The 8,859-nt window shown below is 39.6% G+C and overlaps 1 protein-coding gene across 1 annotated transcript in view; it reads right to left on the minus strand.

The window, feature by feature from the left end:
* The window catches only part of pde4ba (phosphodiesterase 4B, cAMP-specific a), a 174,906-nt gene that overhangs the window by 126,315 nt on the left and 39,732 nt on the right, over positions 1-8,859 (minus strand). The window lies entirely within an intron of this gene.

Raw genomic sequence — 8,859 nt, forward strand, 5'->3', positions numbered from 1 at the left:
AAATGTGAGCTCTGTGGACTGATTTGTTTTGGTTGTGAGTCACTGATGATTCTGAGCCATCGAAGCATGGAGTGCTTTCTCACTAAATGCTTGCCAGTAAACCCTTTGAAAATAGTCTTTCCAAGCTTAGATATATAAAGAAGAAAACACTTGTAGTAATACGAGGCGTCATAGGAGCACGGCCAGCCAGAGTGTGTAGCATTTGTTGGTGGTTTAAAATCGGCCAATGATGCATGGCATCCCCAGGCTCTTTTTGCTCTGTCACGCTCCTATTTCATATCCCAGTTTAACAAGCAAACTGGTTAAAGAGCTCCCCAGAAAGCAACAAAATGGACAAATTATCAACCATTATATATTATATAATTTCTAATCACACAATCAACTAAGATTTAAACTAAAAACAAATAAACATCAAATTCATACCTTAAATTTTTTTCCTATCCTACACTTCTCCCCCGGGGCCGAGGAGTTGTGGTTTTACAGTTTACTTGAGCACGATTTGGATATTTGTAGTGTGTAAACAGTTTTCTGAAAAACTAGAAGAACAATGTTAAAATGGAGGCAAATGTAAGCAAATCTTATCACTAACTTTACAAAGTTTGCCTTGTGGGCAAAGAAGCAAAGACCTTTTTGCTTGCTGAAGAGGTGAAATGTGTGCATTTGGCAGAGTAATGGGGAGTAATGGGACAGTAGTAGTGTACAAGCACCGTGACAGCATCTCTCATAAAAGAGCAACTGAAATAACAGAAAGGAAAAGAAGAAACATTCCCAAACAATAGTGTAATGTGTGCTAGTCAGATGCAGGAAACGATCAGCTCTTTTAGAACAGCTTATACAGTTGCAAAGGACAGGCTGGCTTACACAAAAATGAGTGCCCTCATAAAACGTAATGAACCGAATTGTGCGCCAGTCGGCACTCCACACATATCCGGCCATTCATGTGCTGCGATCATAGCCAAAGAAATAAAGGCAGCATTCGTGTCTGATGTCAGATCACTTGATGTTCACATTAGCATCCCTTTGGATGAAAGCACCGTACATGGATGTGCGTACATGATTGTTTAAGTAAGGTATGCAAAAGCCATGGAGATGTATTCAATGTGTTTTTTGACAAAGTTGATCTGTATAGGGCAGGGGCAAAAGACTGAGGGCGGGGGACTGAGTAAACAGGGCTACTAGAATAGATACTAGAATAAAGAACATAAAGAAATGTACAGGGTCCAGAATTTTGTGCCATACCAGGTGAAGAGATGTTGATTTGTAATTCTCTAAAAGAGGGTCTTTGGGATGCTGCGAGATGGAGCAGCTGTCCTGACCAAGAGAGACATTGGACTTAAACAGGAGTTTTCTGTCCAGTCCAGTCACTTCGCTGCCTGGCTCATTGCTTGGAGTTGGCAGTGTACGATTCTTTGAAAGAAATGGGAGGATGCAATTATTCTGAATGTTTCCTCTTTGAATTTCATTCATTGTACCACCAGTCTACCAAAACAAATACAGAGGCCTCCTAAAACATCTTGCTTTGTCAGTGACTTGGCATGTATGAAGGATATGTACTGTGAACTTTTCAATCTTTCCCTTACGTTACAGAAACACGACATGTCTCTTGTTGATGCAAGCTGTCACATGGAGCAGATGACTGATGTTCTGAGAGTGGTGAAAAAACAAGGGGGTAAAACAGGAGACAAGGCTGAGTGAGGTATTGCCACAGGCCAGTTAAAAGGTTAAAAGATAAACAGGTTGCAGTTCTATCAGGCTGTCTTCACATGTCTGAATAAATGATTAGCTGACAGTTAGTTGGTGAGTCTTTTAAAACCTCTGGACAAACATTCCTGGTAAAACAGAGAAAATGCCTCAATCTCTTAGGAGAGAAGGGAAGGCTGTAAGAGGGACATCATCCAAAGAAGCTAGCAGACAGAGACTGAAAGCTACAAGGAGGCAACAAAGGAAAAAGACTTCTGATGGCGAGTGACGCCACCTCTGCTGAATGTGAAAGAGGATTCTCTGCATGCAACCACACGGACAGACAAGCCAGGTTTACGCCAAAAGCCTTTACGCTTTGCTTTTTGTGGACTTCAATGGGCCTCCTCTGGACAAATGAGACTCTCTGCCCTTTGTTAAGGAGGGATAAAAGGAGGCATCATTCATCCTCATCTTGTTTACGAGGCCAGCAGCCTCAGACACATGTAAAGACCACGGTGGTCTTTTCTATCTGCTTAAAAGGTAAGATAGTTTTTAATGTATGTGATAACTTTATTTTCACTGCTACTGCTTAGTGGTTATATGGTTCAGCTTTGTTATTTGCAATTCAGCACATTAGATTTTGGTCTGTGCTGCTAATTTTATCACATTTATTAATACATATAACATAACTGAACGCAGCATGAACCAATGCCAAATGTTATGACACTACATCCAAAGACATTTCACTCAATACCACAAAAGCTGCTGGCTTGAACTACAGTATAGGAAAAATTCAGGGGATCACCAAAGTCAGTGGGATTCATCATCTGGGCACCAGGAATGTCCATACAAAATGTGTGCCAATCCATCTTGTAGATGTTGATGTCGATAATTGAACATTTTGACATGGTGGTGACACTAGTGGAAAAGCCAGGAGTTTACCAATGTACCCCTGTACCAACTTTCACAGGAATCCATCTAAGAGTTGTCAAGACATTTCACTAAAAGCCAAAATGTCAACCTGCTGGTAGCACTTCAGGAAAAGTCTGAGGATCACTAAAGCAAGTGGAATTCATCATCAACAGTTATGCCACCATGAAGGACTGACTGACATTGCTGACGTTGTTAAAGTACAGTTGATATAACAGTTTCTCCATCTGCCTGCCATTTCTTCTCGAGACCAGTGCAGCTTTTAGGTCTTTATTAAAGATAAAAACCCTGTAAACAAAATCTTAAAATATTATTGCTGGCTCTTGTACATTAGTGAGATTACTGCACTGAAAAGGGCGATGACCAAAGATGAATGACAAAGCACAAATGAGAAGAGCAGAAAACCAAAGCCAGTGAGTCATTGTAAAAGAGATGAAAGATTTGAAAGAGATTGAATTAGAGTGACTGGGCCATTTCATTCCAGATTAAACCCTAGTTTTTACATCCTTGAGGGTTTGAATGAAAGCAAAGGAAGAACTGATATATGCAATAGGCCCTGCAGCCAAGAGTAAAGGAGCTCTGCCAGCTTTTCACTGGTGTGTTATGTTCCTGTGGACCTCAATATTGACACCTATGGGAGTGCAGACTGGCAAAAGATCTGCATTCCCCTAGGCATCTGGACTCATAAGAATGAAGGTCTGGATTATTGATTAATCATTTAAGTAGTTAATCATAAACAAAACTAAGAGTCTACAGCTGTGCTTTGAGCTACAAGAGGATGCTAACAATAATGTTTACAGGCTGATGTGTAGCAGGCATAAAATTTACCATGTTCAAATCAGAGTTTAGCGTGTTATAGCATGTTAATGTTTGCCATTTAACACTGAACACAAAGTAAAGGAATACAGGGAATACAATTAGTTCATAATTTTGACCAAATGGTAGCACTGTATTTAAAGTGAAGTTCCATTTAGGTCAAACAGAGTCAGGCTGCTGCTGTTGACTCACTGCAAAGGCTCTGCTACACTAAATGGAACGGAACCTAGTATTATCGGTAACAAATGTGTTTACCCTACTACTTCATATCAAAATGGCTGCTGTGAAAAAGGTCTACAGTTGTTGAGACATTTCACTTAAAATCACAAATGTCAAACCTCATGGTGGTACTACAGAAAAAAACAAATTAGGGGATCATTTGCCACGGACCACAAATGTCTGTTTAAAATGTCATGGCAATTCATCCAGTAGATATTTCAGAGTGTACCGAAGTGGTGGAAAGACTGACTGTCAGACATCGCCATGGAGCCACGCCATTAACAAGGCTAAAATGAGGATTTGCTGCTTTTTCTCTGTCTGTTTACATAATTGTAAACTGAATACCTTTGGGGGTTTTAATATTGGTCAAGCAATTTGTAAATGTCTCATTGGGCTCTCGAATATGGTGATGAGCATTTGTCTCACATTTTACAGAGTGCAATTTTGTTAAATGATTAATTAGATAAAATAGTCAATAAATCATTAGTAGCATCCCTAAGGCTCCTTTGCTTTGCTGTACGGTGTGTTTTGCTGTTTAGGCTGTTTAGACTCTGGTTTTCATACAGATCCATGTGGGGTTCTGGCACCAATTGTGTTTTGCATTGATTACCATTTGGATACTTGTTATGACATGTGTTATTTTTAAACCAATTTAGTTGTAAGAGAATGATAATATTGATTAACCAAAACCCTTAATTTTTTTGATATTTTGTTCCCTACCTTGCTGAACAAGTAAAAGGGTTAAATTTCTATAAGCATCCCGCTAGCCCCTCCAAGCCCCAACTGTCACTTTCCATAATGTCACAACATGCAAGAAAGATGCCTCAGCCTGCCCCATGTTGCCTTAGTCTTCGGTCTCCCACAGTGAAACCCTGAGCAGAGCGACCAGAACATCCTTAGGACCTGTGTGTGCGTGTGTTGGTAGTGAAGGGGATCTTGCATGTCTCTGCGTGGGGGTCAGACGGAGGTGATGGGGAGTGCGTGTGATGGGTTTAGGTCTGGAGTTGAGAGCCCTTAATGTGGCATCTCTGGTTACATAAAACCCTCTCTTCCTTATTCCCCCTTCTTTTCTCTTTCCTTCACATAAGTGAAAAATAATACCACATTGTGGCCCAGATTAACAGACCTGTACTCATTCACAAAGGTTCATGGAAAAACCGTGAAAGAGCGACTGAAACACAAAGAGAAAACAGATACTAAACATTGAAGTGCTTTGTTTATTACAATAACATTTTCACCTGAAGCCGCTATATTACCAACAGCAGGCAAAAAGGGTTTTAAGGAGTCTGTGAATTATTTATCCATATGAATTATATCCATACAATCAATGCTAATATAAACAAAGGATGAAAGCTCATAGAGATGGAAAACAAACTATTTCAGTAAAAAGGAAGCGGAGAAATATAACAAAAAGGGGAAGGGACTGGTGATCTGTAGTGAAATCTAACAGCTGGAGAAAAGACCGAACAAGAGGTATTATGATTTGAAGGTGACCTTCAACTAATATTTGTGCAATCCTTGAGAACAGAGAAAGAGTGATGAAGTTTCCTCCCTGGGATGTTTGAGTATACTGTAGCATGAAGACAGTTATCCCATTTTTAAAAATCCCTGTAAACTCACAGCCTTACAGACTAAACTACTCAGAGTCCCAGGTTTAATTCAGGCTCACACATGAGAGGATTGCCATGCAACGCAAACTGACAACGAGAGTAGCTGAGGTAAATATGACAGATTATTTCTGAACCAAAACTCTCCCAAAGCTGATGATACTGTGGATGACACAACTGCTCGTCCCAAGGATTTAGCCCAAAACTGGATCATATTTGCCCATCCAATGTTCCACTAGCTAAGCTGTATAATCATGTAAAACTATGTTGAAATATTAGATGCAAGTCAACTGTTTTGTTGAAGTTCTACCCATAGATTGAGGGTGGAGCCCCACCTATTCAACAAAGAAAGATAATTATATCTACACAAAAATCTATTCAACTGGAGCAACATGAACAAATTAATCTTTAATATCAAACATTGTTTACTTCCACATATTTATTGACATGAATGCTTGCTTGCTTTAAAATTAAAGAACAGATCCTGATCCTGAACTGACCCACATGTGCAAAAGAAGAATAACACTTCTGTCGTACATAAGTAATCATGGAGGCCGCTGAAGACAAAGAGTAACGATGTAATGATAACGAGGATGAGGAGAAGGAGAGCCAAATTCCTAAATATGGCTTTTTGTGGAGCAATGGTTACTACTTTTGTACAGAGGTGTGTGAGGATGTGGAGTCTTAGCAAACAAAGACCAGTTACGATTCAACCCCTCTTCTTTGGCATGTACAGAAATGTCACCCCAAATAATTATGAGGTCTAACACCTTCTTCCATGTTTGTATTCGCACAGTAACTTGTCATGAATGTCGTTCTTGAGTCACTTGAATCCTGATATGACTGTTCACGCTGAGGTCGCATTGCAATAAATCAGACCTGGACCACATATGAGTGACTCAGATAAGAATTGGAAAAGATGATGATTTGTGATTTGTGCTGTTCACACTGTTAAAAAAGAGTCAGAGGCAAAGAGGGAAAAAATATGTCACTTTGCTTGAGACGGTATTGCACTGTAAGTTCAAGAACAGAGAACAGTTGTGGGTAGTGTATATGTGCTTAAATATGCTATTTTAATTTTGAGTTTAATTATCTCATTCTATTATCATTTTATATACTTTTAATTATCTATGTGTTAAGTTCTCTTTTTATCTGTACTTTTGATGTCCTTGTGCTCCTGTAACACCCCAAATTTCTCCTCTGGGGGATCAATAATTAATAATTATTAATTCTTATGATTTGAGAATAATCCTCCCGAATTCCCAAACTTTGCATTAAGACAAATACAATCTTTGTGCGTAATTTGTCTGCCTCAGTCTCTGTGCGTGCTAAAATGAAAACTGTAAGATTCAATTTCTTTTCCCTGGCTGTGTGGATTACTCACACCCCCACAAAAGCCGTCTGGAACACCAGCAGAGAGGGCAGTGCTCAACAACACACCACACAAAGAAAGTACACAGAGTGCAGACGAGCCATAATCTGCCCGGTGTCGTCCTGACACAGGGTGAGGAACACATCCAAATATAGTTCCAAATCAAGTTTGGAGTGGAATCGGACATGGGAAATTTCATTCATAGTGGGTAATTATATCATTATACATCACAGAGCACTACTGGACTTCAAATGGATAAATGTTTACAAGCACAAGCATTGTGGGAAGATAAGTGCTCATACAAACTAGTGTCAAACATTATAATCATGCTTTTGTCATGCATGTCGGAAACAGTGAAACTACAGTAAATAACTTTATCATGTAACTTAATTTTAACCTTTACAAAGAATATCATTTGCTGAATTGTACATCTTTCTTCTCCTGCTATTTTTTTTATTTCTACAGATAATGGCAAAGTTACATTACAAAATGCTATAATATCTTATGAACTCTCTTAATAGGCTTACAGAATACAGACAGAATAAATCATATTTGGGTATTACCCTTTCCTCTTGTATAAACGTTGCCACTTGCTCTGCATCAACTTCCGGTTTTTATGGGTTTTTTGGCATTTGGGAAAAGTAGAAAAAAACTAAATGCCAGTGTAAGGCGGAAGCTGTAGTCAGCCTTTACTCATTTATTGTGGTCCAAAGCAGGGTGGGCAGGAAATAACAGCTGTAAACATAAACTGCGGGAGTTGCATGGCATGGCTCGCGGGCTAATAACAGCAGTCACTAACCCTGTTAATTATACAGCTTCTTATCAAAAGGTTCACTGTCAATCTGGCCAAACAGCATTCCTCCTTCGCTGCTGCTTGTTTCAGTTATAAAGACACTATTTCCTGAATGAGAGGTCTATCACACCCCTTGTGTCAGAATGGCCGGAGAGCCTCGCAATTTCGTGGGTCAAGTTCAATAAAATGTTAACTCTGTGTGAAGCGAAAGGGTCAGGTGAATTAGTAACTGAAAGCTAATGTGTCCCGTAGCAATGTAACAATACACAGACACAATATTTAAGTTTTATAAAAGTATAAAGTTTTATGACTGAAAAAAGACACCTACATTATAGAAGCCTTTTTTGTTTCTGAGGTAGGGTATAAATTGTGCAAAGCAATGCAAAAAACCCATTTTGAAAACTGATACAGCTACTGATATGAGTGACAAGGACGTCGAACAAGCAAGGTCAAAAGTAGTTAGCACCCTCTGCTGTTTAAAAAGAGTATCCCAATTCATTTTTCATCTCACCGATTTGAATCTTCACATATTTGTATCGCGATGCAAACATCTCACGATATATCTTTAAATTCCTAGCCTCGCCCTAGCCTCAGCCATCAATAGGCTATGTCACACAGTCATGGAGCATCTTTAGACAGTCACCACCTGTAGTTTTAGTGTAGTCCACAGCCATTCAGCGAGTAGAGTACGTTAAATCTTCCACAAGTGAAAGACAACGAAAAAGCAAATTTTCACAGTGGCAGGAACATGGTTTACTTAACGAAAGACTATTAACTAGTCCCTCTCTTTCATGCAGACGGCTAACATTCATGCTACATCAGGTCTGATAACTACTGTGCATGTACACTGTAAATGCATCCACTGACTTTCATTTAGCTCTGTTCTAACCCTCAATGCATCCGTCCTATACATGCATAAGATACACTATACACAAATACAGTATTTTCACTTGGTGCCAACTTTCATTTACAGTTTCCGTCTGCATCGACACTGGCTTTTCTGAGGCAGTGGCACAAGCACACCCAACCAACACACAATTTCAACAATCAATCGATGAGGCACTCTGAGCCCTAAAACAATTGTGTACATCAGCAGGAAAAATAATTGAATCCCAAAATAACTTCCTGCTCCCTCTCTCTCCTCCTTACAAACATCGATGAAAGCAAGTACAAGTAGAAGAAGAGGGGACTGAGAAAAGATGAGGAGAAGTGCTGATGACTGGTGTTTAAATGGTATTACAGACAGACCTACATATAATACATGCACACATACACATCTACCAACTGAAGGCTTCACTAAGGAAGGGAGTAATCAGACTTGAGCAACTTCAGCAAGGTTCTGCTGACCCTGACGTTTAGCAGCAGCGATGCCTGAAGGAGGCATAGTGTGATAGCTTTTTCAAGACAGGAGGGCCAAGAGGGAAAAGCACACCAGGGAAAGA

This window comes from Dicentrarchus labrax, unplaced genomic scaffold (assembly GCF_905237075.1).
Source record: "Dicentrarchus labrax unplaced genomic scaffold, dlabrax2021, whole genome shotgun sequence".
NCBI lineage: Eukaryota > Metazoa > Chordata > Actinopteri > Moronidae > Dicentrarchus > Dicentrarchus labrax.